At 42.5% G+C, this 27,681-nt stretch overlaps 1 protein-coding gene across 1 annotated transcript in view; it reads left to right on the plus strand.

Moving 5' to 3' along the window:
- MKX (mohawk homeobox) overlaps positions 1–27,681 on the plus strand; it is an 86,251-nt gene that overhangs the window by 30,527 nt on the left and 28,043 nt on the right. The window lies entirely within an intron of this gene.

Consider the following 27,681-nt stretch of genomic DNA (forward strand, 5'->3'; position numbering starts at 1 on the left):
TCTTTCCACTCGAGTGTACGGTGTTTTCCATCCTCATTAAGTGTACTCAGATTTTTAAAAAAATAATCATTTGTGGAGTCGTGGCCTCTCCAAAACAGTGACTCACTTATGTGGAGCTGTTCCTCCTCTTTGACAATTGGATAAAAAGCCTTGGATCCTCCTCCAAAGAAACAAGCAAGCACTTCCCCACCGCACAGTCCTCTGCAACTGGGATGGCAGCAGGGGTAACTCTGATCCTTTGGATCTAAACAGGATTCTCTTGGACACGGTTCCTGCTGTGGAAGCTCAGGCCCTTCTCAAGATTTCTGATGATGCCTAAGGGTTCTGTCTTTGAAGCATGTCGGGAACGTTTACTTTCCAAAGTGCATTCAGTTTGTGGTCACACTGCCATCCCACACGTGTGGTCCCTGTTCTGTATCACGTTGATTCAGAGGTGCAATGTGCTCCTTCCTCAAATGACAGAAGATCCCCCCACTCTCAGAAGGTGTGTGCGTGCACTGGGCTGTCTGGAGAATTTGGAGGGGATGAAGGAGGGCTCTGCACCCCAGCAGTTCACACAGCTTCCCACAGAGCACTGCGTTTCCTCGTTCTTAAGCGTTCCTTGGCCGTTTCGCGTGGGACTCTTCCCTGCCTGCTCTGTCCCACGTGGTCCCCACAGCAGCACAGAATCTCCCAGCTCCAGGCCTTCCCCCTTCCATCCTCTCCTGCTTACCACCTAATACCCCAGTTGCTCCAAAATCTCCAAGTTCTTCCCACGTAGTGTTGTGTAATCCAGCTCTCTCCTGCGTCAGCTACGAACCTCTGTCCCAGGCCTGCTTTGTGCACTCAACCCACTCCCGAGGTACTAAGCAAATCAGAAGAGCTCGTAGTTCGTAACCTTCACTTTAGAAGACATTTGTGGTGTTAAATGGCAACTTACTTTCTTCAGTTATACCTGTCACTTTAGGGGTTTCAAAGATTTCCTAAAATCCCCCTATTTGGAGGTAGCTCTGGGGTTTCTGGGCTTCTTGGGGCTGTGTGAGTTGAGGACTTAGTTGGGCTTGCTCTCTGGGGCAGAGGGAGTGATTACGCAGAGAGACCTCTCACGACCGCTGCAGGGTCGTATCTAGTTGGGGAGATGGTGTGGAGCCCTCCCAGGAAAACTGAGAAACCTGGTATAGGAATAGAAGATGGCATAAAATTGTATAATAAAGTACATAGTGATTTCAGGAAAGGAGTCTTTTAGATCATTTCTTTCATTTGATTTAAATTTGAAACTATGTTGTTCTGGGAGATGAATTCTTTGACCTAGTGATGGAGCTCCCCTCCTTGGCCTGTGATTTCAGAGTCCCGCTGCTTGAGGTCTCCCTCTATTTCAGGGTATTCTGGCCTGTATGGTCTTGTTCTTAGTTGTGATTGAGCAGTCCCAAAAGATTTTCATCCTACTTGAAAGCAGTGATATGATTGGGCTAGAATTGATCATATTTCTGAAGGAAACTCCCTCTTCAGTACCGTGACATGACTTGGAAATATCACTGGTGAACGCAGATGTTAAGAAACTGACAAGGGACCTGGAGCTGGGGATAGATCAGAGCTGCTGTTGTACCCACTGCAGTTCTGGAGTTGCGTTGCAGAGGCAGAAACCTTAAAACTGGACCTGGCGCCCTGGCCGTGCTTCATTCCAGCAGTGGGCACCGCCTGTGGTCCCTGATGCCTCAGTCCGCTCCCTGATCACTTAGAGGAAGCCTGGGAGGAGGCAGTATCAGAGTGTTAAACCAAAGGAGCAGCTTCAGACACATTTTGTCTCGTCTAACCAGCTTATCACGATTCGACTGGCCTCTGCAAGTCCTTCCTGCCTTCATAAAAAGCCTCAGCCAGGGTTAAAAGGCACTGGGTTCACCGCTTTATTTTAACCATGGACCATTTAAATTTGGGACAATTTATATATCAATTTCTCTCCTGGGAAGGAAGGGCAATCTTAATATTCGACTATGTATCAGATAAATATATTTTGATAAAGAGTTAGAGAATCTGATTTTGAGAAAGAATAATCCAGAACAATGATATTAAGTATAAATATGATTACATGCCAGGTATAAGAAATAATGATGTAAGAGACAGAAAGATAAACAATGAACAATAGCAAAGAAAATCGAGAGGAGAAAGATCTAAGAAAACGTCCTAGTGCTGTGGGGAAAAGGACCTTTGAAAAGTTGATGGAATTGAAAAGGAGAGAGCTGGGGGAAGAGGGGAAACTCGGAGAGTGGCAGGGCAATGACTCTTATTTCTGGATCAGGGTCTGCCTACTAAGGGTCAGAGGGTCGTCAGACGCCAGGGCTTATTGACCAGTTAGGCCTGAATGGGCTCTTGAATGGATTTGTGGATCCCATGTTGAGTAGTGCTGGTCGAGTCTTTCAACTAGTGTCCTTTACTTATTGATTACTGTGGGATTTAGTTTAGGACTTTTATACGTTCGTCCAGTCTTCTCCCAGGGGCCCATGAAGACGATGGGCCTCTAAGGGAAAAAGAATGTACTGCAGTGTGTTGAGCTGCAGCATCCAGTAGCCCCTTCTCATGCTAACACAGAGACTAGGGTAAACTGGCAAGAGGGGAATCTAATCTGGTCTTTGTGACCAATTAGTAGTGAATCCAGAATAAGAGGTTCCTTTAAGCCAGAGTTTAAGAATAGGAAGCAAAATACGTGGTCACAAATCAAGCCCTACCTTTTCTTCAACCTTTTCATTGTAGGACGATTCCAGGAATCTCTGCTTTCACAGGAATTCTATAGGAAACTGCGGACATTTCTGTACTTTTGAAGATTCCTCAGAATTCACTCTATCACTGTGAGACTTAGGGAACAGCTCAGGTGTCCATTCTATGTAGAGGCGCTTAGAACTGTGCTGTCCGATAAGACAGCCACTGGCCACGTGAGGTGACAGAGCCCTTGAAATGTGACTAGTCCAAAATAAGATGTGTTAACACATATGGCGGGAAAAGCATGGGAAATATCTCATTGGTAATTTTTATATTGTTTCCATGCTGAAATGATAATATTTTGGCTGTATTGAGTTAAAGAAGATATTTTATTATTAAATCTGTGTTTTCTTTTTCCTTTTCCTTTTCCACGCGTGTCTGCTAGACAGCTTAATACTGCTTATGCGGTTTGCATGTGTGGCGTGCAGTATAATCCTGTTGGAAGACAGTGCCTTGGTGGTGGCAGGAGGCAAGTGGCTGAAAGGCCTCCACGTTACAGCTCGAAGGTGTGGAGTTGACCTTCAGGAAACCCTGCTGTCTTCAGGGTCCTTCATGCCTGTGGCCTAGAACCATATTCATGTGCCTGCTCACCTTTGTTTTATTGTTACCAGACCTCAGAAATCAGTGTGCAGAACAGAGGTAGTTTGCTACTCTCCTTAGATTCTGACTTCCCTACGATACAGATTCTGTCTCATTCATCTCCAGCTCCCAGCATACCGGGTGTGGAGTTGGTTTCATGTGTTTGTTAAAGAAGTACAGAAATGCATAGCTGCTGAATGGTGCACAAGAAAAATATAGGTCCTGTAGGTTCAGGTAGATGATCGAAGACCTCGTGACGGTCAGTGAACGGAATCAGGGGAGGAAGCACGTGAAGTGGGAGCAAAGCTTTTCCTACAGCAGGTGTCAAGTATTCGACCGTGCGCCCCAGTGTCCCCGTCTTTACAGCCAACATGTCTTTGAATTGGTTGGCGTACGTGCCATACCAGCTGTTGAATTCTTCAATATCCTCTGGTTGGGAGTATTTCTTAAGCTTTAAAAAAATTTTTTCTTTAAATCAATGAAGAGAGGTAACAGTTTCCCTCTTCAGGGAAAGAAGGTAGGAAAACATTATTTAAAAATTTTATAAAGGCTGGCATCATCCACTTTCCCATTTTTTTAAGGGCACAAAGTTGCCAGTGGTCCTACCTGCTCATTTCTGATAGAATGATGCAGAGGCCAGTTTAATTTAATCTGTACACATATGACATGAGTCACTGTGCTTTCAAAGGAATTTAAAAAAAATAGGATATAAGCTTTCATTTAGAAAAACATGGTTCTTTAAAAAATTAATTTCCCTTGAAAAACAAGTGGATTAACTAGAGGAACATTTAGGGGTAGGGCGGGAAGAAAGTTCTGTTTTCTTTTTTTTTGAAATTCAAAACCTAAGTTAGTTTTGCAGGTCTAGCCCATATTTAATGCGGTGGTCGCCGGTTGCGGTGGCGTAATTGTCAGAGAGGGCAGAGAAACATGGTGCGGAAGCGGGGAGGTGAGCTTCAGACGGCTGGGTCTCTGTGCTTCTCCTGCGTCTCTTCACACGTGCTGGGCTCCTGCATCTTCAGCCTTGGGCATCCTAGGCCTGCGTTCTTCGAGGAAACCCTCCCACTCCTCTGCTCTTTCCTCATCCAGGGTCAGCTGCACACTGCACACAGTAGCACAGCCCACTTTAATTTAATGCTTCCATTTTCATTTCTTTTAAAATCAAAAGAAAAATGAGTATAATAACAGTGGACGTATGATCGGTTTTTTAGGGAGGGGGAGGAGTCCACGAAGGCAGAAGTCCCTAGAGCCCACAAGTCATAACGAAGCCCTGAGCCCACCCCTTAACTCACCAGGATCTTCCTGCTTTCCAGCGGGACTGCTATGATGTTCTGACAGTTTAGCATCCTAATAACCTGATGTATTCTGATGTGATACATTCCTCTCCATCAGTTAGTCAGTCTGTTCGCAAAAAGTCATTGAGAACCCTTTCTGCTACATATTGGATGTAAAACAGTGAACATCACAGACAGCATATTGTGGAAGGCAAGTATTGAACAAAGAAGTGTGCCAGAGGCTACGAAGAAATACAGGATACCATATAATATATAACAGAGGGATTTTGTCCAAGTACATTGTTAAAGTATTTTTTTAATGTATCCTTACAGAGAATCTTTATATATTTAAGAGCAAATTTGAATGTAGATTCTTTCTTTCCCCAGTTTTTATATAAAATACAGACTATTCAACTCAACAACAAAAAACAAACTCAGTTAAAAAATGGAAGAAGGTATCTTTAGGATTCTCTGTGTATAGCATCATGTCATCTGCAAACAGTGACAGCTTTACTTCTTGCTTTTCAATTTGGATTCTTTTTATTTCTTTTCTTCTCTGATAGCTGTGGCTAGGACTTCTAAAACTATGTTGAATAAGAGTGGTGAGAGTGGGCAACCTTGTCTTGTTCCTGATCTTAGAGGAAATGCTTTCAGCTTTTCACCATTGAGTATGATGTGAGCTGTGGGTCTGTCATATATGGCCTTTATTATGTTGAGGTAGGTTCGCTCTATGTTCACTTTCTGGAGAGTTTTTGTCATAAATGGATGCTGAATTTTATCAAAAGCTTTTTCTGCATCTACTGAGATGATCATATGGTTTTATTCATCAGAAAGAACACAGATAACACATGTCGGAGAGGATGTGGGGAAAAGGGAGCCCTTTGACAGTGTTGGTGGGAATGTAAATTGGTGCAGCCACTGTGGAAAACAGTATGGAGGTTCCTCAAAAAAGCTAAAACTAGAACTACCATATAACCCAACAGTTCCATTCCTGGGTACATATCCCCCCAAAACCAAAAACACGAATTGGAAAAGATACATGCACCCCAGTGTTCACAGCAGCATTATTTACAATTGCCAAGATATGGAAGCAAGTGTCCATCAACAGATGAATGGATAAAGAAGATGTGGTACGTGTATACAATGGAATATTACTCAGCCATAAAAAAGAACGGAATTTGGCATTTGTAGCACATGGATGGACTTGGGGGGTATTATGCGATGTAAATAAGCTAGACAGAGAAACACAGATACTGTGTGATATCACTTATATGTGGAATCTAAAAAATACAACACACTGATGAATGTAACAGAAGAGAAGCAGAGTCACAGATATAGAGAACACACTAGTGGTTACCAGTGGGGAGAAGGGAGGGGGGAGGAAGGCGGGCACTGAGGGCAGCTGTGGGCTCGCCTGGCAGGAGCTGGGGCCCTGGTAGAGCCAATATTTTGTAATAACTATTAATAAGTAACCTTTGAAAATTGTATAAAAATTGAAAAAATAAAAATAAAATGTTTTTAAAAATGGAATAAAGACTTATTAATTAGACATTTCTCCAAAGAAGATATACAAATGGCCAATTAGAACATGAGAAGATGCTCAACATCACTAATTATTAGAGAAATGCAAATCAAAACTACAATGAGGTACCACCTCAAACCAGTCAGAATCCTATTATTAAAAAGTCTACAAATAACAAATGCTGGAAAGGGTGTGGAGAAAAGGGAACCTTCCTACACTGTTGGTGGGAATGTAAGTTGTTGCAACCACTATGGAGAATGGTATGGAGCTTCCTTTAAAATCTAAAAATAGCATTGGCATATGATCCTGGCAATCCCACTCCTGGGATTATATCTGGAGAAAACTCTAATTTGAAAAGATACATGCACCCCCGTGTTCATAGCAGCACTATTTACAATAGCCAAGACATGGAAACAACCTAAATGTCCACTGACAGATGAATAGATAAAGAAGATGTGGTATGTATATATACACAATATATAATTTTACTCAGCCATGAAAAAGAAGGCAATCATGCCATTTGCAGCACATGGATGGACCTAGAGATTATGATACTAAGTGAAGTAAATCAGAAAGAGAAAGACAATTATCATATATCACTTATATGTGGAATCTAAAATATGACACAGATGAACTTATCTATGAAACAAAAGCAGACTCACAGACACAGAAAACAAACTTATGGCTACCAATGGGAAAGGGGGTGGGGGAGGGATAGATGAGGAGTTTGGGATTAGCAGACGCAAACTACTGTATACAAAATAGATAAACAACAAGGTCCTACTGTATAGCCCAGGGGACTGTATTCAATATCCTGCAATACACCATAATGGAAAATAATATGAAAAAACATCTATATATGTGTATAACTGAATCACTTTGCTGTGCAGCAGAAACTAACACATTATAAGTCAACTCTACTGCAATTAAAAAAAAACAAACCCAAGAAGAGATGCCACTTCCCACCAGTTAAGATGGCTGTTGTCAAAAACCAGAAATTAACAAGTGTTGGTGAGGATGTGGAAAAACTGATTCTCCTTTTGATTTTTCCCCAGGTAGCCTCTGAAAAAAATGCAATTACATTTACTGATATTTCTTTGGCTGCTAGATTTTAAGTGATAGAACTTCCTCACTTCAAAACCCTAAAGGGAGTATCCCAGGTTTTCTTCTGGTATCTCTGTGAGTCTCAGTTTGTACCTTCAACATTTGATTTCTTTGGAATGTATCTTAGCTTGAGAAATGGTATAATACAGTGTGAAGAAAATGTCCAATTTTATTTTTTTCCATAGAGCTACCCAGTTATTCTAACACTGTTTACTGATCTTTCTCCTCCTTCCCTGATTGGAAACACTACATTTTAAGTTGAGTCTCTGTTATCTTGCTGGTCTCGATTTTTGTTTCTCCTCATGCTACAGTCCCATACTGTTTTAACTCTTGAGACTTTAGAATATGTTTAAAATCTGGCTATGCTTATTCTCCCTCCATCTTCTTTTTTCATAGTTTTTCTAGCTATTGTTCCTTGTTTGTTTTCCACTATGAACTTTAGGATCAACTTGTCTCCTCAAAAAAAAAGTTTTGTTATTTTTATTGGGATTGTGTTACATTTATGAATTATAGAAACTTTGATTTTTTTTTTAAGACATAGAATCATCTTATGCAGAAGCTTGGTATGTCTGTTCATGTCTCCTTTTGTGGCCATTAGTCGTGTTTAAAATGTTCCAAATAGGTCCTTGAACATTTCTTGTTAAGTTTAGTCCTAGACCCTAACTAGGGTCCTTTCTTCCATCACTTTTTTTCACTGTTGTTTTTACATGAGAAAGCCATTCCTTTCTGTATGTTAATATTGTACTCTGCTACCACCATGAATTTGCTTATCATTTTGGGTAGTTTTTTCAGTTGACTTTCTTGTGTTTTCCAGTAATACAATTATATTATTTTCAAAGAGTAATGATTCTATCTGCTTTCTGAAATTTTTGCCATGCATTTTTTCTCTGGCTTATTGCTTGAGTTGTATATCACAAGTAATGGTGGTACACATTCTTGTCTTGTTTCTGACCTTCCCCTTCGTGGCAATACTTCTAGTGTTTTCCCATTACTTGTGATGCTGGCTTTTGGGCTTCAGTTATAGTACCTTCAGGTTATGGTTTTAGGCTTTAAAGATCTGGGTTCAGATTTTCTTCTCTACCAGTAACTAACTTCTCTACCAGTAAGAAACATCAGGTAAATCATCTAACTTACCTGATTTATTTCAGTATCTGTAAAATGAGGGAAAGAAAAAAAAAAAATCCCTACCTCACACAGCTGTTGATAATAATTGTGAAAGCACTTGATAAATTGTGGGGATAAATGTCCCTTGTAATTCGTGTTTTCTCCTGTACAGAATGCTTCCCTACAGAACACTTGAGAATTGTAGAACTGGATTTCCCTTTGTGGCTCTGAGCTGTTTTGTAATTCCATTCACAACACAGTTCCTACATATACTCCAAGGTTGGAAAGAAATAGTGCTGTTTGAATGATGAGCAAATTCCTTTGCTGACATTTAACCAAAATGTATTCCACACCTGAAGCTTTTTGGAAGGCTAAGAAAATGTTGGTCACCGTCTTGTAAAAAAGTGAAATAAAAAATGTTTATGTACCTCAGCCCTTCCTGACTGAGCTGGAGTGAGTGCACTGAGGTGGTGTTATTTTGTGGTGTTTCAGTTCTGGGAAAAATGAAACCAAAAAGTGTAGGAAAATTTTCAAGATTTTTGGTTGTGAAAGCTTTCCTTTTTTGTCTACTTTGGTTAATATTGAGAGGGGCCGTATAAATTTGATTCAACTGCAGCTCTTCTGCAAACTGATTGCGGCCAGTGATCCGTAACTATAAATGTTGCTTCTGTGTGGAAGTCTGCATTTTAGAGAATGAACTGAGCGTCCAGAGATACTGGCGGCTGCGCTCCTTTGTCAGACGTAACATGGTCTCCCGATAGCCTTGCCCACGTGTACAGTAACTGGCGTGTGGAGGAGTTTTGTGTCCTTTTAAAATGAGCTTCCGTATTAGTTTCTGTGCAGAGTTGTGTCTTGGTCCAATCTGATAAGATTTGCAAATGTACTTTTCCTTTGTAAGAAGCCACCCACAAGTAGCTCCCTTCCTCAGAGGGTTTTTGTTCCTTGAAGTGTATCAACTGCTCCTTCCCTCCATGCTTGAAAAGTAAAATGTGTGGTCGTTTGAACGTCCCCTTTGTTTCCTAACGCCACTTACCTTCCTCTTTTAGACAGCTCTCAGAGGACCTAGTATTAAGGTGGTAAAGTTACTTTTTCAAGCTGCAGCAGTCTTCTTCACCTGGTTTGCTGGTACATCTGTGGCTTTGGAGATGCCTCTGGCTTTGTCACGTGGCTGGGCTTCGGAAGAGAGCTTCATACTCCCTCATTTTCCTGGATTCCCTTCTCTGACTACATGTTGAGTTTGAGGAACCTGCCCTTTCTAGAATGATTGTGGATGCAGTTTTGCATTAAAAGCTAATGAGGCCTTAATGTATTCTCTCACAAATACTAGTCTGAAGACACTCCCGTCTCCAGCACGTGTTCTGGATTTGTTAGATGATCTTTAAAGGCATGCACATTTGCAAACATATTCCTTCTTTATTTATATGTGCAAAATCATCTTTTGTGAACCGACAAAGCAAACGCATCATGAGAGAAGACAGTGGGAGAATGTGCATCAGTGGATGCACAGAAGGTCCATCAGTGGATTCAGTCCTTTCAGGGAAGTTTGGAAACCCTTGCTTATTAGGCGTGAGTGGCAGCTGCTCCAATAGCAGCAGTACTGTCGTTTACATTATTTCACTTCACAAAGTGCTTATCAAAGCAAATTTAGTACATTAGAATAAAAGCCAAAATAGAGAGCATTAAATGAATCACTCAGAAACTAACCCCATTACAGACAGAGCCAGAACTGCTAGAGGGAGCTGGCACAGCAGAGTATCTGAGGCTCCCTTAACACACCCACCAATTCCAAATGAAGGACCCCATCCCTAGGTTAATTCAATAATAAGACAGGAGTCAGGGGGAAAATGTGTTAGTTTCAGTGGGGGAGTGTGCTTCCTAATTGTATAGAGTAAAATGAACAACCTAGAAAATGACAGTATGTGTTCAACGTATCATTTTTCTCAGTAGACAAACTTCAGAGGACAGAAAGCACCTCCTCCTTGCTCACTACTGTATTACCAGCTGTTAGCAAAATGCAGTAAAGATCTGTTGATTGATTGGTTCATTGATTGATCGCTGGGGGATATAATGAGTACTTCCACCTTTGAAACAATCTTAGTTTGGAGAGGAAAGTATGTCTATCTTTTGTTATGTAAATATAACAGCAAGCAAAGTAAATAAGATGGGCCGGAATCAATTCTTAGGTAATCGGGAACAGACTCTGCCATGGGGATGGTTTACATTTTACTCCAAAAGCAAAATTTTGCATTTAGTGTAAGAAATAGTGGTAAAACACCGAGCTTTTGCTTTCTACCAATAGTGTGAACATTACTCTAACATGTAGTCTCTGGAAATAATTTAGTTAACTCTTATTTTTATACGCATGTTCTGTTCTGGAGACTTGATGCAGAAATACTGATGGAAAGTTTTTTCTCTAAGTGGCAGTTTGTTTACAGAAATCCCTTGAAATCTTGATGTTATTGAAAAGTCTGAAATAAATGTTGCCTCGAAATTGCCTGTTACAGAACAGCTCCACACCTCCCAGAGCAGTTCCCCACTTCGTTAGTAAATCACCTAAAATCCATGAAGGTCATGGAGACTGCTCCCTCTGTGAAATGAAATATTTATGTTCCGATCCCCCAAACATATTGCGGATCGTTTTGGTGTTTTAAGTTGAGGGTACGTAGTAAATTATTCCAAAATTATGGAGGCCAAATGTCATTCCCTCCAGAAGTTTGTGTAATATCTATTTATCTGTGGGCAGATGACTGCTCAGGATAATCAGACGCAGACCTCCTCAAGTTTAGTCTAAGTAAACACAGCTGAACACAAGCAAGTTGGACTATAAGGGTTTTTGAGCCTTGCCAACAGCATATGACCTTGGAGAATGCTGCCTTTTTTTTTTTTTTTAGTACAGTCTGCTTTCAATGGAAAAGAAGAATTCTTTTTGTTTCAAATTAACAAGTGATGATTAGAAGCTTGTTATGTTCTAATTTTTAGATGCAAGACAAATGAACATCATGCACATACCCAACAAAAAGCTGCCTTCCTGAGGGAGTTATTCCCCCCTTAAGGAGCTGAATTTAAACCCCGAGAGTGGAAGCCAATTAAATGGAGTTTCTTTCTAAAAGAAAACGTTTCTTTGTTGTTGTTTATTTGTATTTTGGTTTTTGTCTCTGTGCCATTTCAACAGATTAAAATTGTGGCTCCAAATATGCCACTAGAAAATGGACTTTACTGACTTATCCATTCTTTAAGAAGCATGTGTCCTCAATAGGAAAGAAACTTTGCATTGTCGTTAACGTTCCGTCTTCAGTGGAAATCCTCATTAACTGCGTTATGCTTTTCACCAGTCCTTTTTTTCTTCTTTTTTTTTAAAAAAAATACATGTTTCTTTTCACTTACCTAATACCTTCTTCTTTTAGCCTAGTATGGAATCCGATGTTACATTTTTTTAAGGGCACTTTGTGGTTAAAATAAAGTTCCTGTTAAATATTTCATGTCAAAAGGTGGACTTTAAGTGCGAACTTTGGTAAAAGGTGGATTAGTAGAGATTTGCCTTGAAACTTCTAGCTTTTCAGTGTTCTCTGACTGGCAGGGAGCCAGCTACATGCTCTGCTCTCTCTGTTCCTTCGCTTAAGGAAACTATGTCTTTCCTTTTCACCCTTCGGGTGTACATTTCCTTCTGAGAGCAAATGCAGTATGGATAAAGGGTGTGACTAATAAAGTTTTTAAAATAATTCATCTTTCAAGACTTTGGTATTTGACACTTTTTTTAATCACACGCTGGATAATGTTAGCCAGCATATGGGAAGATATTTAGATCTATGTGCTAAAACATTATTCATGTAAGACCCATCCATATTTATTTATTTGTATACCTCTTTTATCTATATGCCGATCGATTTCCATGTTACCATGAATACTTTGAGGAGATAATATCACAATGTTTCTAAATATGTTGCTACGTAATGCGGCCACGCTGCGTCCTCTTCTTGTTCAGGGCGGCGTCCTGCATCCCTAAGCACATCAGCGTCCACATTCGAAGGCCCTCAAAGCACTTCCTACTCTCAGCATGTCACCGTCAGACTCCCGACGGCCTCGTGCCCTCCGACCTGAAACGTGCTCTCCCTCCGTCCTTCCGGACTCAGAGAATCCCCACCCACCCAGTCACGGGAGGCAGCCCCAGAGGCGGTAGAGGCTCCTGCCTCGTGCTCCCAGACCCCACCTACCCTTCAGCAAGGCCGCCCCCGAGCGAGCGTCCCCACTGCTGCGTCCTCTACCCCCACTCCCCTCCTGTCCGAGTTCCTGCCGCGATCTCCCCTTCCACTGAGGCAAGGGGGATCGTTCTGAAATCCAGGTCCGATCATGTCACTGTTACACATCCTTTCAGGATGGAGTCCACCTTCCTCCTCCAGGCACCCAAACCCAGAACCCCTCAGCACCCGGCCTTTGCTCATCTCTCACCTGCCCCTTCGCACGCCTCATTCGTTTCAGCTGCACAGAAAGATTTGACACAGGTCAGGTGCCGGCATCGCCCTGCCCTTTCATACAGCTGCCCCTTCACACAGCTGCCCCTTCACCTGGAACACTGCTCCCCACCTTTGCCTCAGTGGCCCCTGCTCATCTTTACCTTGGCCGGTCGCTTTCCCGTCTTTACTGTGTCCTGGTGCTCAGATGGTGATGGCGCTGGCTGGGCGCAGGCGTGAATGGAGGAGGGTGCTTGCTGGACGCACTGAACCCATGGCCTCTTCTCTGCCGCCCCAGAGGGTGCCATCTCACTCAGCCCCACTCAGGGCCCCAGAGCACTAGTCACATGGAGCTCTTGTCATTTACTCAGTGAGTTGCTTGGGGTGAGACCCGTCTGTAATTCGTACAGTATGTCCCCTGCATACGAACCTTCAAGTCGCGAGCTTTCAAAGATGCGAACGTGTGTTCACGTGTCCGGTCACGTGAGTTAGTTGTCACGTGCGTGCATCCTCTGCAAGTGGTCGTGCTTTTGTTTACTTCACTTACAGGACTGTGTAGACCACAGTAGTGCAGCATCTTTATTTCAAGCCCAGGTCGGCTGGAAGCAAGTGTAAAAGCAGCGGTGATGTAGCCGGTACTGCTGAGATGTAGTGGCGGCGATGTAGCCGGTACCGCTAAGGTGTAGCGGCGGCGATGTAGCCGGTACCGCTAAGGTGTAGCGGCGGCGATGTAGGTGGCGTCTCTTGTTGCTGACGATCTGCTTCAGCTCCACCATCTCCCACCTGCTCTCCCTCCTCCATTCGGTAAGTCTTCTGTTCACTCGATTGCCAGCCCCTGCATGCCAGCTGTTGTACTGGACTACTGTCCTTTTCAAGGGACTGTACTGTAAGATAAAAAATGTTTTGTTTGTTTGTTTGATTTTGATGTGTTACTTGTGTGAAAAGTATTATAGAGCTATTACAGCACAGTGCTGTAGAGCCGCCTGTGTTAGTTGGGTACCAAGGCTAACTTCGCTGGACTTAACAAACGTGCTCTCGGAACAGAACTTTTTCGTGTGTAGGGGACTTACTGTATTTCTGAGGTCACAGTGCCTGACATTTAGAGTGCATTCAGTAAATGTTTGCTGAACCACCCAATGAACCTATAGAGCAGTAAATGAAGACACCATGAAGAGCCCATTCTATTGCACTTAAGATTAAAAGATTGGGCTTCTAGTACTAGCCCTGTTGTTTACTAAGTTTAGCCTCGGACCTGTCAGTCAGCTTTTCTGAGTCTCAGTTGTAAAATGGGGAAAATGATATAAGTGTGCACAAAAAGGAAATGAGATTAATGCACATTTATGACTTGCGAAATGCTTGATAAATACTGTTGTCACCACTGTGAATTGTGATAAGTTGACCTGGACCTTAATTATGCCCCCAAAAGGGGAGGGAGGGTAGAATGCTGTGTACAAAGTGTAATTTTCCATTTGATACTCAAAAAAATTTGGTTTTTACTTGGATAAGTTCAGCTTCATTGTAGTGTTGTTACCCATTCTCTATGAAAGCACCAGGCATCCAAAGATGGCGCAAAAATTCGGAGGGAAATTGAGTATCTCTCCCATTCTGCTGTGCAGTGGAAAGAACTTTTTAATTAATGTTGGTCTCTTTGTAAGATGTCGGAAGTACTGAAATAACGCATATATTCTTACTCCAATTTAAGGATACCAAGTACAGCTGTTTAGGATAAAGCAGTGATACAATTAAGGTCTTTTAGGTAATGTATGTTTTAAGTAGTTATGTTTTTCCTTGTGGAATTGTATCAGTCAGTGAGCTCTTCATAGAGCTTTTTTAATAACAAAGATTAGAGACCTGTCTTTTAAGAACTGGGCATTTCCAAAGCTGTTCCCCCAGATGCAAATGCCATATTCTATCTTGAGTAAAGATCTTCACAATTTAAAACTTTCTCCGAGCAATTAAGAGTAAACACGCTAGCATACCTATATGATTGCGTGGATAACACATGCAAGCTGCCAGGCCAATAACAGCTACGTGCACCAACCCCAAAAGTGAACAGCAAAAGACCAGTTGCTGACATAATCCCGGAATTTGCCTTGGTATGCTCATTCTTACTCTCATCGAAGACTCCATTCTAATGTTTTGCATATTATGGCTACTAAGCGACTTAAGTGACCTTCTCTGAGCCGTTGCAAAACTGAAGTCTCCATAATATGCAGTCTTGCCCTTTGGGGAATTTTCCACACTAGAGTGTCAGAGACATAACATGCCTGCCCGTGACCCAGGGGAGACAATTCAAATAAAAAACTATTTTGAATTGTTGTGTTATTCATTATCTGTTACATTTCAGGGTAAATCTTAAACATTGCCTCCTAGTTTCCTGCCACTACAAAAAGAGTTTGCAATTGTGGAATAATTATAGCTGCTCTTTATCGAGGATGCCTGGCTGCCTGGTGTTTTGCAGTGATTATTACTAATTTCTGCAACAGTCTTCATCGTTCCGTATTTTGTGTCTATTTTACAGATGAGGAAAAAAATGAGACGCAGAGATATTAACCCACTTTCCCCAGACCACATGCTAATAAGCAGCAGTGCTGGGGTTCAGACCCCGAGCTCTCTGGTTCCAGATCTGCTCTCTTCCATTGCAAGTTACTGTGGGAGGGGGAAAGTGTGATTAAGTGAACTTCACCCTTCACAGTTCACACTGATTAGCAGTGAACAGGTGCACTCAATTTCTCAATTCAAGATAAACCAAAAAAAGGCACTAATCCCATTAAAAGCAGCTGTAGGAATTTGAGTAACTAATTGGGTTATTCTCTTTCTGTGTCTTAAAGACTGCTAACATTAGCATGGAATTTCCATTTGAGTAATTTTTCAATTAATCATAAACTGGGACTCCCATTTCTCAAGCAGCCTTTTGACAGATGCTTTCAACACTTGCCCCACACAACTCCCATTACCTCCTTTTTTTTCCTCCAGTATAAAAATAATCATCTTTTTTTCATTTCTGGGCCCACTTTCTGCTTTTCCTAGCCCTGCTAATTATTTTTATGATGATGACGATTACTCGTGAATAATTAATTCAGTGCATTTTCATCATTACACATCCTTCGTTTCTTTATGCTTCTCCAGGGGGTCCTATAAATCAGCACAAATACAGATTCCTTTGCCTTTCACTTTGAAAGAAAGGATTTTTGTGCATCCTTTTGTCCAAGTAAGAATCTATTATCTATTATCCAATAAGCTATCTAATAAAATAACTTATTTTTAATTTTTTTAAATCTCATGATTTTATTATTTTTTTCTCAGAAGATCATTCAATTTTTAAAATTCAAGTATAGCTGATTTACAGTATTTATGTTAGTTTCAGGTGCACAGCAGAGTGAGTCAGTATTTGTACAGATTGCACTCCGTTAAAAGTTATTACAAGATAATGGCCACATTCCCTGAGCTGTACAATAGACCCTTGTTGCTTATCTACTTTATACACAGCAGTTTCCCCTGCCCTTCCCTCTCCCCACTGGTAGCCACTAGTTTGTTCTGTCTGTGAGTCTGCTTCTGTCTTGCTGTACACATTTGTTTGTTTTATCTTGTAGATTCCATATATAAGTGATATCATTCAGTATTTGTCTCCTAAAGTAGGCTGAAAATCAGTGGGACAATATATCCAGTTACTTAGAGTTTGGAAAATAAGAGAAATATATTTCCTAAAAAAGTCCGACCGACTAACTCTTACTCCCATCTTGTGCTGAGGGCTGTGTGATTAATGCCGCCCGAGGCCTGAATGGAACAATGGCTCACTTCTTCCTGCGTGTTTGTAACGTCCGGTGTTCAGCTCCCATTGTGGTGGCCTGGGAAGGATGGTTTCTCCTCCCTTGTTCAATAGATGCTTTTAGCTCCCCTGGCTTTGGACCCCTATGCGTAATGAGTGGCTCACTCCTGCTGGCTTTAACTGGGTGTGCGTCTAACAGGACAGACCTCTAAAACAACAGAGGATACAGTGAGCAACGCTGTGGAACATCTGTAGTTTCAGGAGCCTTCCCAGTTCTTTAGTTTTTGTGAGTAACTGTTCTGCCCCTTTTGCGTTCCCCTTCTGAGTGTGGAGAGTCACCACTAGGGAGGGGAGAGACCACATGCCTGCGAGAGCTTGGGAATCTTGCAAGGAATTACGATTTTCCTGGCTGTCATTACCCAAAGAAGGGGCAATTTTTTGTGCTTTCATGATGAATGTAGTTTGTTTACCCTGGAGTGTGAGAGCCAGGCTCTTTTGTATAGTCCTTTGATTCCAAGCAATGACTATGATCTTCTGCACAGTGCTTATTCATCACCTAGTTCAGGTTCTCTAGAGAGAATTTCATATTTAAATCACTTGTGAGTATGTATAGTGTATCCCATCACCAAATCCAAAAGTGTGACTGAGTGGATCTGGTTGGTCCTACAAATGTAATTTTTGTTTCTTTTCTCTGTTTTTCCACAGCTTTCTGCTTTTCCCTGTCTCTCTTTTGTTTATTTTAAAATTAGTTTACACAACTGATTGTTAAAATATATTTCTCTCTAAAGTCATCAGAAAGTATGTGAAAGGATAGAAGATATCAGGAATTACGGAGGATTGCTTTTAGTCCAAAAATAATACCGGGTTCATTGTCCGTTTCTCTAAATCAGTCATTTTTAATGATTAAAACAAATATGTTTTCTCTTTTATTTTTGAGGTGTCTTATTTACTTTTAAAACAGGCTATGACATTTACAGGGCATTACGTGTGGCAGCTGCTTGGCATTTAAATATATTTAAGTCATGCAAACATGCCATTCCTCTGCATTTAAATTTCCATGAAATGGCTTTACGAGAACTTTTCTGTGTGCTGTACTCATGCTTCTTTCTGGTAGTCATCAAGCTCTGGTATTTTTTCTTTTTATCTAAGACGCTAAGAGTGTTTGCGCTTTTCCTTTACAGTTTCTTTGCTTCATGTTTAAGTGCTGTATTTTTACTATCTTGTGATAGAGACACCCCTCCTGAAGATTGCATTGCTTAAGGCCGTAGCGTGGAGCCTATGTGTCTAATTTGGGTCATCGGTGGTGGGTGGTGGTCCCAGCACAGGAGGGACCCACGTGCTCTGCAGGAAGAAGGGGCTCAGCTCACCCTCCAGCAGACACGGCTGAGGGTCGTCCCTAGTTCTCAGCCTGTCCCTGGACCTCTGGGTGGCTTCCAGGTGATGGTCACCAGCACTTTGTTCCTCTTCAGCCCTTTGGTCCCAGATGCTCTGCCATTTCTGCTCTTGTCCAAAAGCAAAGCCACCAGCAGGCCTAGACAGGACCCTGTCACTGCTCAGTTCAGCATGCTGACCACTGAGCTCTACTGTAGTGATTTTGGTCCTGGGGGTGACCACATTGTTTGCATGGTGGTTCTGTTCCCCTATCCCTGTTTCTCTTTAGAGATCACATAGCTCCAGGTACCTCTCAGGGCTGCTTTAAAAATAACAGATTAAAAATAACCAAAAACGGTTTGTAAACCTCATCACAATGTATAATAACACCATGCTCTGTTCTTTTTGAGGCAGGCCTGAACAAAGTGTTCTTCTAAGGGTAGCAGAAACTAAGTTTACTTGAGTTTATAAAAGCTTTTTATCCTACCCTAGGAAGAAAAAAAAAAATCCACATTAGGTTGAATAATTACTTTTTGATGACCCCCATCTGGATTACTATTTCCCAAAGGAAAATTTAAAAAAATATAAGACTCCCAAAAATAAAAGTCCCCACCATCACAGCAATATAGAGCTGGGCCTACGTGTTTATTTTCAAAACAGAAAACACAGATCTTATAACAGTCTGTTATTACCATAGCTGTTCCAGTTAGAAGAGAAGGAGGGTGATGTGATTATTCTGAAGTATTGTGTAATATATTACAGTGAAAATCTTGGGTCCCTTTAAAGTTTGTATTTGTAATGACTCTCCCTGAACTATATACATCACAGCCTAGCAAAAACTGTAATACCTGGGGAAAGTAATGCAAGTAAACTTTTATTACACCATCCCCCCCCCCAAAAAAGGGCATATTTTAAGTGGTATTATATTCATGTTTAAGCAAAAATAGACAAAAGCATTTTGAACCTAGATCACCCATTTCTGAACGGTATTTCCTAATACAAATGTTATTATCTGCTACTGATACGAAGGTAGAATCAGGACCTTGGCTCATTAAACGCAGCCCCGACGGATCCTACTGAGCCATAGGACCCTCGGCACCCCCGAGGGACCTGGGGTGGCCCCCTCAGCTGGTAAAAGTCGACTGACAGCTTCACTTCCCTCAGGTAGTCCTGACGCCGAAGCCCTTCCTGTGCACCAGGCTCTGTTCCACAGGCTTTACACTGGGCACCTCATTTAATCCTCACTGCAAGCCCGGGAAGGAGGGGTTACTCTTAACCCCATTTTGTAGGTGAACCTGAGATGCGGTGCACATAAATGACTCACCCGACGCCCTGTTCCTAGTGAAACCGCCAGCTGTTTTCTTATGGTCCTAAGATAAATCCTGTGCCTTAGAGAAATTATTGTACAAAAAGGTGGGTTTGATCTATGAAATGTTTTTTTCTCCCCAAATAGATCAACTTGTTAGGTGAAAGCAACTTATCCCCTACTCTCTTCTAGAAATTTCTTGTATCCTACATTTAGGTGATAGCAGGGAAATAGGATCTATATGCCACTGGAATTTAATGACTGGTTTGGGGTGTAGATTCCTAGTGGTTGTCCGGTCTTCTCTTGGTCGCATCGGGTCATCAGAAGACCTCTAGACGAGGGGCGCCTGGACCCAGAGCCACAGCCCCGGCCTGCAGGGCCTTCCTCCTCCTCCTTGTGCCTCTCCCTGCTTTCCAGCCTCTCCCACCTTCAACACCATCAACAAAATCTTCCCAATTTTCATTTGAAAGTCCTTCCCCACCCTAGTTTAGACTTTAAATGACTGTTTCTGAAATTAAAAGCAGAAAATCACAGAACCTTTAAGTGTAGAAATGTGTGAACATAGAATACTGACATGCCAAGTATAATTTTAACATTTTAAGTGTATTAGGAGCATCAGAATGTATCTGAAATGTAGGAGAAAGACTAGTAATACTGTTCATCTTATGTCTAAAATATGCTTCTTTTCTATTAATAAGTACAGCAGACGAACTGTGAGTAGAGAACTGTCACTTGCACCTCTTCTGGAAGATCCAAGGGGTTGGCGAACGTCACCTCTCTTGTTCTGTCATTTCTGGTGTTAATGCATTCAGACAGGTTTAACAGCAAGATCTCCTAGTCTGAAGTGTCATTTCTGGTAATTTAAGGAATTTGAAAAGCAAGGCCATAATGTGAGCCAACTCAAAGATACACTTCAGTTCATATATCAAAGCAAAAGTACTTTTTGATGATTTTTCAGAGATACTGAAGAGCTTGAAAATACATGGATGGAGCCAGACTTTCCAGCCAGTTTCTAGATGATAGCAAATGCACATTTTTCCATTTAAAAGGCCTTTTTTTGCTGAAGAAAGTCGAATTAGTACGTTGTAACCTAACACTATTCAGCTACATATTTATTAAACATTAACCTCCTAGAACTGTGGTGTGGCAGCTATTATGTAGCCCTTGTGCTATTGCAGAACTTTAGAGGATGAATGTCAGTGTTGGGACATTGGGACAAAATTAAAGTCCAGCTGAGAATCAGAGTAAGACCACCCTGTTTTCAGAACTAGTAGCCCAACTTGCATGTGGAAGGGAACACTTTTATAACCAACTCACGCCCCTTGCAGCGCACGGGCACACACGGAAGTTACTCGGGTATAGCTAGGAAGTCACTTTCTGAGACTTTGGCTAGGAACCTAGCTTTCATGGATGAAACATCTGGGGTGACATCTCCAATATTCCCCTTGAGAAAATGAAGTAACAAAATCCATTAGACACTTAAAGTTAGTAGATATTCTTTACTGTGGCTCCAGTGTTCTTTGTCTTGGCATGTTATGTACTCTGGCACAAAATAGCATCAGAAAAGCCATTTTGTCTTTGAAGATGATAGATTCTGCACAATTAATGCATTAATCTGCGCTCATGGGCTTTGGCCAGAGTTAAAATATTTCATCCTTACATAATGGTTTTCATATTAAATCTCTGAACAACACTATTTTTTCTGATGAACTAACATTCAGCCCCATATTCTAGATGTGAAAAATACAGTGAGAGGAGAGGTTAATTTTTAGAAATGTTTACAAGGATTTATATAGTTCTTGGTATACATGCTTAAGCTTTCTTCTAAGTGTTCTGGAAAACATGAAATCCTTATAACCTGAGTCTAGTGCGATTAACCCTGCTTTCCAGGTGTGAAAGTCGGAGCGCAGAGTAACTTAGCATTGAGGACCTTTAATATCTTTAGTGGAAAAGATGAAAGTGGAGTTGAGATGTTCTAATTGGGTGGTACTCTGCTTATTTGAGAAGTTACGTTCAAATTACAGATCCCACTTCCTGTGCCTTTAGTCCTCCGGTCCAGACTGATGAGGTCAGAATAACTGTGCGTTTTACCAGAACAAAGGTTCAGCTGGGAATTAATAAGGAGCCACCGGCCTCAAGTTTTTTTCCTCTGCATAATCAGAAAAGCCGTAGGACAGCTATGTAGCTCCCTAACTGATAGGGAGCCCATCGACACGTAGAGGTTTAGCCACGGTCACGGGTGCTCCCGGAACAATAAAGATGTTCTGCTGTTGTTAATGGAAATATAACCTATCCTGAAAGGTTTGAGGTGTCAGCTACCCCAGTCTTCACTATTGGTCCGGAAGAGAGGGGTGTGGTTTCTAATTTTTTATTTTCTGGGAGGAGATGGAGAGGAGGACGCATTGACAGAAAGGCAGCTGACGGTGGGGACCCTGCGGATCCAGGACATCTGGGCACTATTAGCTATAGTGAGAGGCCAGCCCACGTGAGAGGTGGCAGGAAGGAAAAGAATCTTTCTCCAGATGGTGGAAGTCATGGCTGGAGGAAACACTGGCTTAATTTTTGGAAAAGATTTTCTTTAAACTCTGAAATAATTTTGGAAGCCACTCATTCTTTAAGGCCTCAGGATAAATAATTTAATTAGTATATTGCAAAGGGAAAAGAATACCGGCTCCATCCATGAAGACGAGGCGGGTTTCATTTTATAATTTTCACTCTTCCGAAAGGGTCCACTAATCCTTCCATGAGCGATAGCCTTGATATTCACCAAGTATTGGTGCAATCTCTTCCTGTCATGCTGAGGCTTTAATGTGTAATTCACCTTCGGTCCATGGCACTGGAAAAAGCAGTTTAATCATCGACAGATAAGTGTTACAGGTTGTTGGGTAGGTTTTTGCCCTTCCTTTTTGAGCAAAATCACTTGGGATGATTTATCTTTACTTATTCAAAAGCTCTAACTACCCCAAGGAGAGGATAACCACAGACATTTCCCCTAAAGTGATGCAGCAACGGCTGTCTAGCAGTTACTTAGCAGTAATTCAGTCCTGGTGATGCAAGAGTGATTTTAGGGGTGTCACATCTATTAAAATGTCTCTTCTCCTATTTAAAGTCTGAGGATGAGCTCAACAGAGCTTTAGATCTCCTATTCTGTGATTTGGACTGATTTTTTGATGTTACAGATTAAATAATGAGGAAAAAAAGTCATTTTTTTGTATCTCTGTGGTCTAAAATACTAGCAAAAGGTATAGAAAAGGGGGTTAATAGGTTTTTAATGGGCTTTCTATGTAAATAATGCATTAGACCTTGCCATGGTCTTTGAAGGTGGCTTTATCAACTGAGATTGCTTAAATGATGAAATGCTAGTAATTGTTGTTTTAAAGATAACCCCTTCTTGTAACATTCGAGACTCTCAAAATTCAAGTTTAAACCAGGTGAAGCTGGATTTTGAATTCTTTCAAGCCGTTTCTTTTTCACAGGCGAAAATACAAGAAACAAAAAAACAAAACAAAAAAAACCCATTGCCACATCAGGGGAAGCCAAATGATAGATTATTATCTTGTTTGTTAACAAAAGGGTAAGGAAGAGGTAGAAGTTCAGTTGAAAAAGCAAGTTCTAAAACGCATACAGAGACTTCCCTGGTGGTCCAGTGGTTAAGACCTCGCCTTGCAATGCACGGGATGCGGGTTCGATCCCTGGTGGCGGAGCTAAGATCCCACAGGCCTCGTGGCCAAAAAACCAAAACATAAAACAGAAGGAATATTGTAACAAATTCAATAAAGACTTTAAAAATGGCCCGCATCAAGGGCTTCCCTGGTGGCGCAGTGGTTGAGAGTCCGCCTGCCGATGCAGGGGACACAGGTTCGTGCCCCGGTCTGGGAAGATCCCACATGCCGCGTAGCGGCTGGGCCCGTGAGCCATGGCCGCTGAGCCTGCGCGTCCGGAACCTGTGCTCCGCCAACGGGAGAGGCCACGACAGTGAGAGGCCCATGTACCACAAAAAAAAAAAAATGGTCCACATCAAAAAAATCTTAAAATAAAACACGTACAAAATGACTCCTTTTAAAAAAATGTATATAAACTTGCTTTGGGAGTTGATACATCCAAATATTAATTTGAGTTATCCGTCAGTGCCCTCTATTTTCTCTTTTACACTTTTTCCTGGATTTTCTGCAGCGAACCTGCATGTCTTTCTAATTAGAGAACAACAACAAATGCTATTTTTAAAAGTAAAGAAATGTCCAGCCGTGGTGGAACCAGTCTGTAGGGGTGTGAGCCCAGCCCAGATCCAGTGTGGGAAAGCAGAGAGAGATGGGGTCGATGCTGTCTGGTGTGAGTTCCTGCAAATCTGGAGCGATCGGTCTTTCAGAATATTCAGTGAGGCTTTATATCTACCCGACTCACCAGAGTCTCGTGCTTTATCTCAGTTGTTCCAAGTATGTAAATAGCTCCAGAAACTGGTCTCGTGCGCCAGGGTCTCTTGGGACCCCTGAGACCAGAAACACTAAAGCCTGGCTGTCCACATCTGCTGTCTCCAGCAGCGGCTCCAAAACCGACCAAGTGTGAGAAGGCACATTTGTCAAGCGTCTGGAGCTCTCTTTCCATTTTAATTTAGGGAAACATATAATACATGATTTTTAGATTATTTAATTAAAAATACTTGTTTTCTTAATCTTAATTTTATTTACCTTTCAGTGGTGTGAGTAGTATTTTGTGGAACATTTTAAAACAGGACTTACTGATTAAATTTGAAAAAAAATCTCAGTGCAAAAGATTTGGCCATATTTTTGTCTCTTTTTACGACTAGAATTATTACCTCAGGAATATATATCAGAATGAATATTTCTAAACTGCATTTCTCAAACTTGAATGGACACTTTGCCCACAGGGCTTTGTGCTTGCACATCTCGAGTTGCAGTAGAACTGAATTTTCTTTATAATTGTTTCTCTACTTAACTTTATAAGGAAACACATGTCCAAACTGAGGATAGCCCCATTTTAAGTTTCAACATGGTTTGGGTTTTATAGCATCCAAGATTTTCCTAACGACGCATCTCTTTTTTTCATTCCTTTTCTTTTTTGGTCTTAAAACACGCTCTTTTGGCTGGTTCAGTAAGTTGTTCCTGCCAACCAGTTGCTTTTATGATAATTGACAGCGTAGCTGATTTTTGGAACCTTGGGATCTAAAAAGGCATTTTAGCTCAGACGTGGGACCGGCAGAGCCAAGCTACTTGCAGAGTGAGAGACGCAGCTGAGCTGGCCTCGGACCCGGGTCTGTGCCTCGGCAGTGACGGCGGGCGGGTGTCTGCTCAGACCCCTTCCTGCTCCTGTCGCGTCCTCTCTTGAGCTACTGGGCACCGCTTCTGGAGGGGGCTGGTGAGAGACCTCCTGTCTGCTGAAGTGGCATCGAGTGGTGGCCCAGAAACCCACTGCTGCTTAAATACTGACGACTGGCTGAAGAGACACAAAATACTTGAACCAGATAAGTGCCGGTGAGTTTATACTTCAAAGGAAAAGAGCACATGAAAAAGAACATTCCACATTTAGTACATTTAATAGAATGAGCGGATTGTAAGTTGTCTGAGTCCCCCTCAAACGACCTCCATTCTCTGAAGCCGCTGGGGCGTCTCCCCAGGTTTCATCTCAGCATCAGGAATAGAAAACAGTCTTTCCAGATTGCCAGATGCTTATACTCCTTTGCTTTCCTATAAAAGTACAAATGTTTCAGAGTACAAGGGCCCCTGTCTGCTGTCTCCCTTCTGCTGGTGCTTCTGGGAACCGCTGCTCTGCAGGAGGTGGCTCTCGGACCCACAGAACCCCGGCGACGCGGGCAGCTCGCCAGCAGCAGCAGAAGCACGCCCTTCCAGCACCAACTGATGCTTTGATGTTTTGCACCAAAACCAGCCTCAGCACAGAGATGCCCCCAAAGCAGCTTTTGACCCCCCAGCAGTCAGCTTTTGCTTGTTGGTTTGAAATCTTTGACATCGAACTTCGTTACATGCTGTTTGAACATTTACTACTGATAGAGGAGCAAAGTGTGTCTTCTCTTCATTCCTTTTTATGAAGCCTTTTCTTCTGTTGCTGGGAAAGGAACCTGAATCCATGCCAAATGACATTGAACTAAGTGCCCTCTCTGCCTTAGAAATAAATTACAGGATTCATCTTTGCTGCGAGGACATTGTTGAAATTCGTGAAACTAATTAAGAATACCCAAATGGGGATCGGGGTCTCTGTGTTTACACTTCAAAGGTATTTTCATAGGCACCAAACTGTAAAACACATACACCCCAAGAGTAAGCAGAGTTTTATAATTTCACGGTTGGCCGTAGTAAACTTGTTTCTTGGTGGCAGAATTCTGGCAGGCAGCCATGGGGGCTGGTGCTTGCGGCGTCTGGCTGGCCGCAGGGATGCAGAACACCCTAGTTCACACTTCACCTTAAACAAGCTCTCGTGGACCTTCCCAGGGACCTACGTGTCTTCCTTCCACCTACAGAGTCGGCAGCCACGGGCTTCCTTCCTGTTGTCTGCACTCTGTTGACCATCCAGGTGGGGAATCGGATGCTGGCCCCCTGTGTACATGCGAGACAGCTTCGTTCGTAAGCCAGAGCATCAGTTACGTGGTCTTTTCTAAATTATGTTTTGTTATTTCCCTAATGTTATTTAACCTTCATGGAACTTACTCTGCTTTTGCCAAGTCTTTCCATTGGATAAATATCTCCATAACCTATTGCTTCACTTTGGCAACAGAATTGTTGCAATTTGTGGGCAAAATTGAGCAAAGGCCTAACTCGTTTTTTTTTTTCTCTCTGTAAAATGTCCAATGTTGTTAGCTTTTCTTGTCCTAAACAAAGGCACTGACTTATTCTCTGTTCTGGTAGTGCCTTGTATCTGTCATTATTGAGCAAAGATTTGCAGTTAATAGCACCAAACGGAGAAAGACTTGACAGACAGCAGAGACACTAATGCTGAATCAGCTAAGACACAAAGTGCTTGGAATTGTGCCCACATGTAGGACGTGATCTGTAAACTAGGATTATGAGGGTTCTGTGAATTCAAAGTTGTCATTCTTTTTCTTCTGTTTACATAAGCAATATTATAATTCCAAAATTATCAAGCAGCAGAGGTGTAGCTAACCATCCAGGCCTACCTCGTAGGGGCCAAAAGATCCAGAGGCTAGCAGGGCTCCAGAGGGTGACCAACTACTCAGGAATCCAGTTATTTTTCCAAAGATCCCTAAAACGAAAGGAGACCAAAGGGACTAACGTTTATTGTTCCATTTGGGGCCAGACACACTTCATCTCATTCACTTTTCGTAACAACCTTGCCATTTATTCACTACGCGCTCTTGTTGTGTTTGCTTGTCTTCATTTTCGGCGGGGTAGGTAGGGTGGCCCTGAGTGAAAGGCTGTGCAAAGAGCTCACAGTGACCGTTACTATCTCCTGGTCTACACTGCCTGGCCTGACTCAGGATGTGTTAACAGCTTTCCCTGACTCTTTTCATCCGTCGAGGGCATCAGGGTTTAGCTGCCTTGTCGACACGGTCATGTCCCTGGGAAATGTCGCCGTGCTGGGACTATATCGTGATCGTGTTCCTGATCTCCGCCCCCCCGCCCCAGGTCTCTCCGGGTTCCACGACTCTGGGAGCGCAGGGCTGGAGATGAGGCTGCACCGCGGCACCGGGGAGCTAGGGGAGGAGGGACCTGAGGGCGGAAGAGCTATAGCGCTCCGGGGGCCGTGGCGCCCAGAGGCGCTGTGAGCGAACTCCCTGTCTCCCGTGCTTCTTGTGTGGGGTGCAGGGCTTCGTTCTGTAGGTTCTCAATGGTGTTTGGCGCTGGTGGTGGTGGCGCTGGTGGCGGAGGTTTAACCGCTGTATTTCCGGCGTCTCTAAGGCTGCTGGGAGCTCCAGCCCCACTCTGTGTTCTAACCTCCCTTGCCATGCTGCTGCCCCCCTTTACCCTCTGGAATCTTTGCCTCCAGCATGTCTATTTTTGTGTTCCCGATACCTTGCTCTTTTGGCCAGAGGAGCTCCCTCAGAGAGGGTTAATCCGGATCAAGAACCCATTTCGTCTTCCTTTTTAAGGTGTGGTTTTGATAGACATTCGTGCTCCGAGTGAAGCAGCAAGCCTGGCTTTCATGTCCTGCAGGATGAGGGGTCCGTGTGGAGCTCACAGACCAGTGCCTGCTTATTCCAGTCCGCCAGGAGTCCTGCGTTGCTGTCAGCACCGGGTCTGTTATTCATCGGCTAACTCGCCAGAGGGGACTATCTGCCAGTCCTGTTTCTGAGACGAAGGTTTGATTTCCATGAAATCATAGACTGCTGAGCCACAGGCACCCTGAAGATCATCTAGGAGCTCCTTTATTTTATAGTTCAGGAAACTGTACCCCAGACCTCATGCAGCATCACGATCTGCCCAAAGGCACACGGCCGGCGAGTAGTGGGGAGACCAGAATCTGCCCCGGAACATTCAGCACTCTTT

This window comes from Lipotes vexillifer, unplaced genomic scaffold (assembly GCF_000442215.2).
Source record: "Lipotes vexillifer unplaced genomic scaffold, Lipotes_vexillifer_v1.1 scaffold439, whole genome shotgun sequence".
NCBI lineage: Eukaryota > Metazoa > Chordata > Mammalia > Artiodactyla > Lipotidae > Lipotes > Lipotes vexillifer.